The sequence below is a fragment of the Lactuca serriola genome, chromosome 8 (genome assembly GCF_051521515.1).
Source record: "Lactuca serriola cultivar US96UC23 chromosome 8, Lser_US96UC23_V15, whole genome shotgun sequence".
NCBI classification, from domain to species: domain Eukaryota; kingdom Viridiplantae; phylum Streptophyta; class Magnoliopsida; order Asterales; family Asteraceae; genus Lactuca; species Lactuca serriola.
In genome coordinates this window covers 102,508,138-102,522,136 of record NC_136415.1, presented here as the reverse complement: position 1 = coordinate 102,522,136, position 13,999 = coordinate 102,508,138, and the positions used below count along the sequence as shown (strand labels likewise).

The 13,999-nt window shown below is 27.7% G+C and overlaps 1 long non-coding RNA gene across 2 annotated transcripts; it reads left to right on the top strand.

Annotated features, from left to right (window-relative positions):
- The first annotated feature begins 10,452 nt into the window (after positions 1-10,452).
- Positions 10,453-13,057, top strand: LOC145069007 (uncharacterized). Of its 2 annotated transcripts, XR_013689212.1 has the most exons (4): positions 10,453-11,132; positions 11,210-11,931; positions 12,098-12,264; positions 12,680-13,057. It is a non-coding gene; the product is annotated as an uncharacterized LOC145069007 (long non-coding RNA). The 2 variants fall into 2 exon arrangements; XR_013689211.1 differs by having other exon boundaries at positions 10,453-11,931; positions 12,680-13,022.
- Positions 13,058-13,999: the final 942 nt, after the last annotated feature.

The window sequence follows — 13,999 nt, the reverse complement described above, 5'->3', positions numbered from 1 at the left end:
ACGGAAGAAAAAAAATGCAATGAAAGAAGGTGGCGTGGGTGGGAGGGTCACCGCACCACCGCACACTAGGTGGTGTGGTGTTCACAACATCACCACGATGACACCTTATCACCTCGGGATATGTAGTTTCAATACACCTATCGGTATAAATCATATGGGTAATCCAAAATGAATCATATGTTATGTGTAAGCCAACAGGATCGTGTAATTTATGTTTATAAAATAAAAAGTTTAGCAAATCAATGAGATATCAATCATTCATACTTTATCTCTATACGTTGCATCTTTATTCCTAGGAATAAATAAAAGGGTATAGGTGCTACATTATCATACTAAAAGTACAAAACTTGTATATGGCATATTCTCATAGACTTTTATCTATATGTAGTTCTTTAGACGTTTCTACGTGTATGTTTAAAATGATATTTGTATCTACCATAATAAATAAGAATGATTTTGCCACATGTTCTTCTCTCATTCAATTTGTCACATGTCATTTTGTCATAATTTAGAGATATATTTATTTTCCACTTGTCATTTATTTCATTTTCCATTTCTAATATATTATAATTAGTTTCCATAAATTAAACTTACCATAATGATATTAATTTCAAATTTCAAATTTTAAATTTCAATTTCAATTTCAAATAAATTTACAGTTTAAACTAGGGATGAGCATATGACCCGTTGGACCGGACCGGACCGGAAAAAAACCGGGACCAGACCCGGACCGGACCGAATATACATATTAATGGGCCGGTTTTCGGGTTTTGTTTTTACCGCTAATCGGGTTTCGGGTTTGGACCGGATCGTACCCGGAATACGGGATTTAACCCGGACCGGACCGAAAAAAAATTTCTCCTTAAAATATATAGATAAGGATATTGAATTATTAGTTAATGTTATATATAACATTATGTATAAAACTTGATGTTTTTATTGTAACATTATTTATAGATTTTGATCAACGTTTGTTCCTATCACTTTATAAGAAAATATGTATCTAGCATGCTATTTTTTGTTCAAACATGCTAAAATTTTTTTATAAAAACATGCAAATTTTTTTATAAAAACATGCAGTTTTTTATAAATAATGATGTTTTTTGTTGTTTTTTACACAAAAAAGCTGTTAAAATGCAGTTTTTTTATTAACGATGTTGTTTCTTTTTTGTTAAAACATGCATTTTTTTTATAAAAAGTGTAGTTTTTGTGCTAAATAGTGTAATTTTTATTTGTTCCAAATGTTAATAAGGTTTGTATTTTTTTGTAGACACCACATTTGCACGTGATTTAAGTAAAGTCCCGCATTGTACCAATTTCAAAGCCTAGTTCGGTCCAAAACCCGAAACCCGGTTTAGTACCCGAGACCGGACCGGACCGAACCCGAACCCGTACATCCAAAAACGGTCCGGTTTTCGGGTAAGAAAATTCACGATTTTCGGTCTTCGGGTTTTCGGTCTTCGGGCCGGTCTGGTCCGGGTTTGGCCCGTTGCTCATCCCTAGTTTAAACCTTTGTGCTTAATATTTTGTTATAATTAACATGTTTAGTATATGGGTCTGATAACTAAACAATAATTTTAATTTATTTATTTTTTGCATGTTTTTTTTCTCATAATTTTTATTTATTTCAAATTTCGAATTCAAATAAACTTCTCATTTAATCATTTCTATTTAACATTTTGTTTTAATCAACCCGTATAATATACGGGTTTCACAACTAGTCGTGTTAAGATAATAATTTAAATATGTATTTATGGTAGTGGAGAGAATTATATATATATATATATATATATATATATATATATATATATATACACACACACACACACACACACACACACACACATATATATATATATATATATATATATATATATATACACGGTTGAGAACTCAAAATTTACCGAGAACTAAAAGTGGAACGTTGGATCAAAAGTAATTCATTAAGGACATGATCGTAATCTTACCAATCTCATTTAATGTTTAATTTTTTTGTGTTAATTAATATATTAATATAAATATCTAAAAATTTACATCATAAATCAAATTTTCAGATATTTTTAAAAATAGTATTTTTTCATTTTTTTTAAATGCAGATTTTTTTTATTTTTTATAGAAAACATATATTTTTGAAAAAAAATGAAAAAAAATTATTTTTTATAAAAACCTGTATTTTTTTTTCAAAAATCTGCATTTTTTTTTCAAAAAAAACTACAATTTTCTTAAAGAAAACTGCATTTAAAAAAAAATGCAACTTTTTTCAAAAACAGCTTCAATTTTGTTTAAAAACCAATGCATTTTAAAAAAATAAAATAAAATAAAATTTTAGGTGCATATATGCATATTTTTTCAGATACATATATTTATATTTTTTACACTCTAATATTCATAAGTATATCATAAAAAAAACTCATTTATTTGCCAATCTATAAACACAATATAATAAAAATATTAAAAAAAATGTACAAAATTTCAAAGCATTTTTATGTATTCGTGTCAATATTTTCATATTTTTCTTCAATTTATCATCTTCATCTCTTCAATATTCACCATAATTTCTTCCAAATCTACAAGAGAATTAAAAAAATGATTGATGCAAAAACATTCACAAAAATACATATGTGATTAACATATGAATCACAGGCGATTCACGTATGAATTACATATGATGTATATGTGAATTACATATGAATCTCATGTAATTCATATGTGAATTACATGTGATTTACATGTGAATCACATGTAATTCATATGTGAAAACATGTGAATCACATGTAATTCATATGTGAATTACATATGAATCACATGTAATTCATATGTGCTTTACATGTGAATTACATGTGAATTACATGTAATTTATATGTGAATTACATGTGACTCACATGCAATTCATATGCGAATTACATATGAATCGCATGTAATTCATATGTGAATTACATATGAATCACATGTAATTCATATGTGATTTACATGTGAATTACATGTGAATTACATGTAATTTATATGTGAATCACATGTAATTCATATGTGATTTACATGTAATTCATATGTGAATTACATGTGAATTAGATGTAATTCATATGTGAATTACATATAATTCATATGTGAATTACATGTGATTTATATGTGAATCACATGATTAAAACTAGGTAATTTTGTGAATTTATATTGAAACTAGGGAAAAGCTTACTTTACAAGCCTGATTTGGTGTATCCAATTTTTAGGTTCATGATTTGCAATGTATCCAGTTTGTGGTAATACACTCATTCTAGGTGAATCTTCCGACATTGCCCTAGAAAACACATCAGATAAAAACACTAGTTATTTCGAGTTATTCAGATTCAATTTAAAAAGAGTTAGTACTTTAACAAATCTAAGTTCTTCACAATATCTCATAGAATAAAAAATGGCTACAAAACATACCCCACAACTACAAATAATAATGAACAACAGTTTGTTTCAAGGTTGACATAAAATCCACCATTCAACCTTGCCTCATGCTTCAGTGTGTAAACTTGTTGTACCACAACAACAAACATCTATACATGTAAATTACAAATAAGATGAATAAATAAATATATTGATAATAATATTAGTAAACCAAGTTAAAATGAAACTTCATTGAGCAGGCTTATCAATTCAAACATACAGTTTTTTAAGAATAAATTTCATTAAATTAAACCAAGGCGTTGGAATCGAACCTATGAGTGGAATTGCCGGAAGTGGAATCGAACCTGTGAGTGAAGTCGCCTGGAGTAGATTCGCTGGCTGGAGTAGCTGCGGGATTCACAACCGAAGATAACAGATTTGACTTTTGAAGCTCTATTCACCATCTGCCAAGGAAATCAGCCTTCTAAGGTCGATTAAAGTCGCTAGTTTTGTTTCAGATCAACCTGATCGGCGAGAATACAAGTGGAATCGACGTTCAACAAAGTATTAACCATTGGGGTAGATTTTCGCCATAGAAAACAATAAATTCAAAGATCACCAAATCAAATATTCATAGATGCAAAAAAAACATAATATGATAAATCAATCATCAAAACTGATGTATTAGCAACGCACCTCTTTCGATGCTCAACTCAGACATGAACAATTGTTGTGTTTCATTTCTCCGATTTCAAATTAGGATCACAAATCTTTTCACTCCAAATGATAAACAGAGAATGAAACATCAATTGCAAAATCCGTTGTGGCCAATTGTCAATCTCCAGTATGTGAGTTATGGATTTGAGCATATTATGGAATCAATCGAGATTGAGATCGAGAGATCGGTATTTTCTGCCTTCATCATTATTAGATAACTTATATAAGAAAAAAAGCGTTGATTCCGAATCAATTGTAGATTGTTCTAGATTGCTACAAAAATCAATATCAAAAAGCTAAAGAAGTTATACCTTTAATGTTTATATATCTGGCCCTGGTGATAAAATACAATTCCAGATCTAAACATTGTACAAAAATCGAACTAGAGATAAGGTGGAAATACAAATCGATCGACGAAGATAAGGCATAGAACAATCATCGGTGACATTGAGAGATGTGAGAGAGATCAGACATAGATCGACTGTCAGTGATGATGAGAAGAGGCAGAGTTGGATGTTGATTTCTTCTCTGATTCGGACCGATGGAAGAAAGGGAGAAATCGAGTCAGTAAACGGAGTGGGGAAGGTAAGCCAGTTTCCTTCTCTATCAGGTCTTCGTTGATTTTTTTCTTGGCCGACAGAGACACCACCTGAGATTTTGGGCAACGATGATGACGAAGGAAGGTGAGAGAGAGCATTCATGGGTTTCGTTGATTGAGAGAGAAAACATAGAGGGCTTTTACTTTTTTACATATTATTTATCAGATCATTAATTTAAGAAATTATAATTATAATTTTGATTCCTAAAATACCCTTTTACTAATATGGTTAAGATACCCCGCATCCTTAATTTTTTATTTATTTACAAACATACGACTAAGCATCTTAGCCATTTAATTTTTCAATCTAACGGTCAACTTTTAGTTCTCGGGTTCTCGGAAAACTTTGAGTTCTCAAATGATCATCTCTCTCTCTCTCTCTCTCTCTCTCTCTCTCTCTATATATATATATATATATATATATATATATATATATATATATATATAGGTTCAGGTTCATTTGAGACCATTCTAAATTTGTGAGACCGTGAGACCAAATCTAAAAATAATTTTAAAATGCAAAATAAATGGAAAAATCCAAAAATTCTTTTTTTAAATATTATTTTCGAAACTTGAATTAACTAAAAAAAATAAAAAATAAAATAAAATAAATAAAATAAATTCCGTTTTTTTTGAAAAATACGTGAAATATTCTAATAGAATATTACACTGACATATTCTAAAAAATAATTTTAAAATGCAGAATAAATGGAAAAATCTAAAATTCTTTTTTTAAATATTATTTTCGGAACTTGAATTAACTAAAAAAAATAAAAATAAATTCCATTTTTTTTTGAAAAATACGTGAAATATTCTAATAGAATATTACACTGTACATATTCTAAAAAATAATTTTAAAATGCAAAATAAATGGAAAAATCCAAAAATTCTTTTTTTAAATATTATTTTCGGAACTTGAATTAACTAAAAAAATAAAAATAATAAAAATAATAAAAAAATAAAAAAAATACGTCTCACGGTCTCACAAAATTAGGTCGTCTCACATGAACCTAACCCTATATATATATATATATATATATATATATATATATATATATATATATATATATATATATATATATATATATATATATATATATATATATATATAGTTTTTTAGACGCTATTCAAAAAAAACTTCTCTAAAAAAATATATTGGAAGTTCTGTTTTTTCTATATGGTAATTATATAATCGTGTTGTGTTAAGATAAATAAGTTAAATATGTGTTTGTGGTAGTGGAGATTGACAACAACTTGGCAATCGTTTTTCGATTGTGCCAAACTCAGTCGAGAGCAAATTTAGTAGCGTTGTGAAAAAGATATTGCCGAATATAATATAGGATATCAAAATCCTCCAAAAAGATAGCTCAACATAGCACCACTTGTCCATTTTTATTTTTGGACTGAAATTATGTGATGATAATACCTTCGTCTATAACCATATCGAGGTCAATTTCGACCAAATTAGTATCATCAAAATATATCAATTAAAAGAACCCACCAATACCACAATCACAATTTTATGTTAAAATACAAGTAAGTCAAATCATATTTTCTTATGCATGTTGTTTTGAAGTCAAATAGATCGGGACTTAGTTTCATCGAAATATTTGGAACATAAAAATCTATCTTTATATCCTAATTAAAAAAGAAAATTGGTTAGGGCACACAGAGTCCTAAAAGATGGTGTTGGATGCCTTGTGATATTAGTACTTAAAGGAACATCATTCTCTCTTGTGGTACCGTACGAATATATTGGTTCTATGGCGTAACGCCCAACCCCCAAATTTTATCTATTGCTTATTTGTGACTCGTGCTTGTATATTTGTACCAAAGTGTGTGGATTGAAAGAGATAGATTTTTAATTGTTTACGCGTGGGAGGGTTGGAAGTGATAATAGAAAGAAATATTTATGTAACGCCTATGTGACATACGGATCAGAATGATGAGATAGATAGACTACACCACCTTACAAGTGTTGTTTATGATGCTTTGATAAAAAAAAAAAAGATGATGGAGTAGCAAAGTCAAATGATAGTACACAAGTGACATGTGATATATATATATATATATATATATATATATATATATATATATATATATATATATATATATATATATATATATATAGGGTTAGGTTATTTTGTTTTCACTATCTATTGTGTGCAAGTATGATTGATTCTAGACCAATCATTTTAGTTATTTTAAGAAAGTAATTAATGCATATTACATATTGAAGATATAATGGGTATTAATTACATCTTCAGCATTTAATATGCATTAATTACTTTCTTAAAATAACTAAAATGATTAGTCCAGAATCAATCATACATGCACACAATAGATAGTGAAAACATGTGAACCTAACTCTCTCTCTCTCTCTCTCTCTCTCTCTCTCTCTCTCTCTATATATATATATATATATATATATATATATATATATATATAAAACACCTAAAAAATTGAGAACGTGAGAACATATCACAACCTTAAATAATTAGATCTGGAGCTATTATTAACCAGACCATTTATGTGTATTATAATACTGATGTGTTAGATATGTAACTTTGAAATTGCTAGAAAGGTACAATAGGAATTCTATATAATTTAATTAAAAAGAAATTCCTATAATTTAGGTATGATAGTTTTATTCTTCATTTCTCTCTCTCTCTCTCTCTCTCTCTCTCTTTCTACTTAACCACAAAACCCTAATCTTATTTTTTTTAGAACACGGCCGCATACCCCGACCTTCTTCACGTTATCTTCTCTTCTTCATCACGTCTCACCACCTTTTGCCTTCATTGTCTTCCGCCAACCTCCATCGCCGATTGCTTAATACAAACATTTGCAATCATCGTCGACCATCGCATGATCACCGTTTATTTAATCGATGATTATAGATCTCCTGATAGATTAGCATATGCATCAAAATTTTAAATTCCATGTTTTTATCGATGATTATAGACAATAACATCTATTCTTCATTTTAGAGCCAGACATGCATCAACTCAAAAAAAAAAGAACGATTCGGTAATCATTATCTAACACTTTAAGCCTAACAATTTATCCTTATTTTTTTCTTATATTTGCTTTGAATATCTTACGGTATCGATGTAACCGGAGAAGGATCACAATTGTGAGTGATCAAAGTAAAACGAAGAAAAAAAAAGGAGATGTCAGGCATGATAATGAAGGTTTCATCACTGATGATTGGTTTTCTCTCATACCTATCTGACTTTAACCCAAACCCAATAATAAATTATTTATTTATCTATTGTTTTTATAATTTTTTCCACTAAATACATATTGTATATATTTTAAACAAGAAAGTATCTTTATTGTTGTTTCTATGAATATTAGCTCACAGTGAATAATAATTATACTATTATAGTGGGCTAAAAAATTTATTAATCAATGAATAACTCATTAATCATCTACGAATAAAATTGTATACTCAATTTATAAATCTAGCTTTGTTCATTCATGAATAAGATTTTGAACCCATTAATCATCTTTGCATGAAATTGCATCAATAATTTATAAATTTAGTTTTATTCATTAGTAATATGATTTTATGGATATAAATATATGAACGGATATTATTTTAAAGTTGTATTCATTTACGAATAAAAGTGTATGAATGCATATATGAATAGTTCCTTATTATTGGTCTCAAAGACAATTTTGTCAAAGAAATTTCGTTGATGTTATATCCGTCAATGAATATTGCATTGTATAAATATTGTTGTGCTAAATATTTTTTGAACAATTATGTTAACCATTCTATTGTATTGTCATGTTCTATTCATTTTGTAGAAATTGAAGATGGTAATTGATGATGATAGCAGAACATGAATGATGGTCTGTGTATTATTTCGATCCATGTAATCGTTGTTGTAATTGTATACATGAGAATTAAGGAAATTTTTAATTGTAATCATAGGTGAATAGATACAGATTGTATTATATTGAATGAAAAATCCAATCTTCATTAAATGTTTAGGAAAAATTTAACGTCCTGAGTCATTTATAAATATAATTATATGAAATAAATTTTATTCTTATAAAATAGAATATAGATAAACATATATACAAACATATATATCGTCCCTAAAAAAACAACAAATGAACTTTTATGAAACGAATAATATAAATACTCTTATAACCATCATAATTTATACATGTTTTCAATGATTTTATTGTAATTAGTGAAAAATATCTTTTATTTTTTATATTTTAATAAATAGAAATAGATGATAGTTTAAATCCTATTTTTTTGGGAGAAAATCAAAAAATATGATTTTTGAATTCGATCAAGCAGAATGAAAAGGAAAGAGAGCATCTTACTTTTTGGAATAAATAATTAATTAAGAAGATATACCAAACAATTCAAAGTAAGAGATATGAGTTGATTTGTTTTAATTTGATTTCTATAATTATGGAAACCAGATGATAAGATCTCATGATTATTGGCAAAAAATAATTGTGCTTCAGTTATTATTAATTAGTTAAATTATATAATTATTAATATGCCTTTATATATTGATTGGTTCAGAACTTTTCTTGTGTTTTCAATCTTTTAGATTTAAATGTTTTCATTTGATTCTCTCAAAATATATATATATATATATATATATATATATATATATATATATATATATATACATATATATATTCACCGAGGAAGCAGAAGCCATTTTGAAAAAAGCTATTAAGGAACAGAGTGAACGTTTTATAAAAAAATGTTATAGCCAAAGTTTGAAACTAAAAAAACCTTTTGGTGGCAAATATAAAAAACTGGTATGACTTATGACCAAAGTTCGATAATTATGGAAACTAGATAATAAGATCCCATGATTATAGGTAAAAAATAATTGTGCTTCATTTATTATTAATTAGTAAAATTATATAATTATTAATATGTCTTTATATATTGATTGGTTCTGTTCTTGCGTTTTCAATCTTTTAGATTTAGATGTTTTCATTTGATTCTCTCAAAATATATATATATATATATATATATATATATATATATATATATATATATATATATATATATATATATATATATATATATATATATATATATATATATATATATAGTAGAAAGTAGAGTAAACTAGTAAGTTACTGGCCTGCTTCACGGGGACCAAACTTGCGGCCAAGTGTGAATCGTAAAAGTATATGGATAAAAACTGCAAATATAAACAAATGTTATAGCCAAAGTTTGAAACTAAAAAAAACTTTAGGATGCAAATATAAAAAACTGTTATGACTTATGACTAAAGTTTGAAACCACAAAAAAGAATAAATCTGCGAAAATCTCAACTATAAAGACGAAGGATCAAAACTATCAATATGTTAAACACATGTGGCAGAAATCATATCAAATCAAACTACATTGGTTATCCTTCAATTATATATATATATATATATATATATATATATATATATATATATATATATATATATATATATATATATATATATATATATATATATAAAGCATTTACCATGTTTTGCTGAATTTTAAGAGATACACGACCTTATGCAATATATACAATTAATTTATGAATGCAGAAAAAGTCTCTCTCTAATCGTTTGAATGAGTTTATCTATTATTGTTTGAATAAGTCAAACTTACATATTTAAATAATAAACCTATTTTATAGGAAACGTGACAAAAAATTAATTATTGTTTCTGATTTTTCTAACTACTTATTTATATCGTCGTTGTCAGCACCATCATTTAATCACCACCTCACAGTTTCAATCTTCTTATTTGATACTCCATGCTTTCTGCATCTTTGTGCCTTCATCCACAACGTCCAACACAATTAAAGCCTCGGCAACTTTAAGTTTCAAGCTACATATTCAGAAGAACACCACTGGAATGACCCTTAACCTTAGCTAATCATCGCTACCGCCAAAACTCCCCAAATTTAACCTAACGACGGCCACTATCCACTACCCACCATTCAATCGTATTTCAAAATTTGAATTCCGTGTTTTTGAAATTCTATCGAAACCCTATATATCACACTCTCTCCAAAAGCGGTCTAACATATTTCTTTCGATTTTGCAAATTTCATTATACATCTGTTTGATTTCAGGTATGTAGTACCCCTCATCAACCACAACGAGCAATGCCCTTCTCTCTTATTATCTAAGAAAAGCCCTAACATTTATATGTGTCTGTGTTTACATGTCCTGAATTAGACAGTAGATGAGCATTCACTTTCTAAGATGTTCGTATTAATTGGCTGTATTTATGGTTTCTTTTTCAGTTCCATATATTATATACAAATATCTTCTTATTTTTGATCGGTTGACTATATATTTTTGTCGAATTAACTTATTGTTGAAAAGCATTTACTTTTCAGATGATTCCTTCTTCACATTTACACAACTGGTTCTTTTGTCACAATAATAATGTTAGGATTTAGAGGTATGTTTCTTAAGATCAGTGGAATATGTGGTTTCATTAAGGGCTCTATTTAAATTTATGACTTTTATGCGGTTAAGGCATATGTAGGGATCTTTGGGCATCTACCATGAAGATAAGGTCAAAATACATTCTTGAGTGGGTCTTAAGCACTACTATTATGATGTATAACATTTACTTGACAGTAAATGTGGCTTCTTAGAAGAAATCATGAATAAAAGATAGTATCAGATCAAAATCCGGTAACTTATTCCTCTGAGTTATGATCTGACCATGATATCAAAGTTTACCTGTGACCATTTATCTTTAAACTATAAACTCAAGTACCATTTCCTTTTTTGGTCATAAAAGGTTGAAAACCTTACCAGTTGACATGTATTTAGTTGAGGTGCATAAAGGGCAGCCCTGGAGGAAATTCTGAATATTCAATTGTGGTTAATGTAATTCTTTGAATATATCCATGCTTTATACTAGAATCCATTAAATTCAACTGCAATAGGTCAACCTTTAACATGACTAATCCTTTTGTCACAAATTATCTGAATTTTATTTTTTTAAAGTTTCATTCTTGGCAGGATGAAATTGTTGAAAATGTGTGGAGTTGCTATTGAGTTCTCGGAAATTGTGTGAAATATTTTAGTGATGGTCCCCCAAAAAAATTACAATTATATCCTTGAGTCTCAGGAAAGGCTATTTAATGAGTTGGTAATTGTTGTATTTCTTGATTTGCAGAAAGTTTAATCAGATTGGCAGAGTTGCTATTGAGTTCTCGATCTTTGAGAGTGTTTATGAATCAATAAAGGTAACCTTAATTTTCAAATATATATATATATATATATATATATATATATATATATATATATATATGTGTGTGTGTGTGTGTGTGTTTATGATTTTTGTAAATAGATTTGTGGGATTATTTCAAAATGTTTCTTGATTTTCGAATAATAATTCCACCTACATTTTAGGTAAGTTACCCTGAATTGGCAAGGTTGGCTGATGCAACACCTGTGATTATTCCTGCAAGCATCTCTACAAATTTTATGTTCTAGAATCGAAGCTTAATTAGAAGTCAAGACTGCTAATTATTTGTTCTCCACATCTGTTAACCAAGTTTATGCATCACGGATATAAGGTATGCCATTTTTCTTCATAAAAATGTCACCATGTCCACTTTTGGGGTTTTTCCTTTCAGTTTTTTAAGACAAATCCAAAAAAACGATTTTATTGACCTGCTATTGCTTTGTTTTTATTATCATTTGTTGTAGTTTTTTGACCACTTATTGCTTTAGTTTTACTAGAAGAAACCTTGATGCTAAATGAATTTGTAATGGATTATAATAGTTTGAAGCTTATGGTTCTATGTGTGTTCTTATTAGTACCAAACTGGAAAGAACAAGTTTACAAGCTATCAGAGTCTTTAAAAGGAATCACAAAGAAAAACTTCATACTTAACTCTATGTGTCTTCCCCTTCATCCAACATCTTTACACTTCATTTTGATTGAAAAAAAAAGTTTGAATAATGTATATGACAACTTTTTTCCTACAGGGTGTACATGTGTTCATATTTTGCTTAAAAGGGTGTGTAAACATGGACCATCATTCAAGCGTTTGACTATTCAATGGGGGCGATGAGTTAATTATAGAGTAAAAATAGTTCTGGTTACCACAAACCTTTTCATTTTTTATCTAAGTAAAGTATGTAAGATATAACCTCTAACCGATGTTATATGTTATCTTATTTTCATTTTTATATACATTTTATTCTATAATTATTTGAAAAATGATTTCCAAAGCATATGTTGAGATTTATTATAATAGTGGGAATGAGAATTGTATTACGGCTTTGATTGATTGTTGGAAAGATGGAAAGAGCGACAAAGTTTTTTTCAATGAAATTATCTTTTTTTTAAACAGATTTGTGGTGGGGGTTAAAGGGGTTAGGTCAATCCGATTCAATATTATATAATATAAAAAATACAAAAAATATGTAATATAAACGTAAAAAAGTCATAGTAAATGAAGTAGTTACTAAAATCGAAACTAAACCTGGACAATGAATAAATTTGAAACAATACTAAATATTGAATTTGAATTTGAAATTTTGTTCTATATTATATTTTTTTATTAAACCGTTGTGTATCAAGTAGTAATATTGTGTTTAGAATTATTAATAAAATATGATGGTTTCCTTTATAATATTCTTATATTTAGGAAGATATATTTTGTAAAATTAATTTCAAAATTATTGTTCTTAAGAGACAATTTTATGTTTAATAGTGAGTAAACTTTGTTCTTTAACAATGTAGTTTCAACTTTGACCCAAAACAAAATGGTAAAATTTATTTTCAAGTCAAAATAAAATATTTTACTTTCTTTTTATCAAAAGAACAAATTATTTTTATTTTTACTTTTTTTACTCTAACGAAATATACTTTTAATTTTAACTCATAAAACAACGGTATTTCTTTTAAACACATATAACGTTAGACTTTTATTTTTTCCATAAACAACAAACTAAATTTTAGATATATTTTTAATGGTTCATGATGTTTGTCCACTCATTATATTTTTTAAATATCATATATTTCCGTAAGGAAACTAACCTCCAAAAAAAATTATTCATCGAAATAAATTAATGCAAGTTTTGTAATTTCTAAGCTTGACTATTAACTTTGATACAATTAAGAATGTAAGGCGATAACACATTTAAGTTGGACAAAACAATGACACAAGTTGGTCATTGTGGTAGCTTAAACAGTGAGTGTCATTGGATGAAGAATGAGCAAAAGAGATGCCATTTTAGATACCATCGACAATTCAATGAAACCACGTTACAAGGAAATGACTCGAAGGAGAAATAATGGTA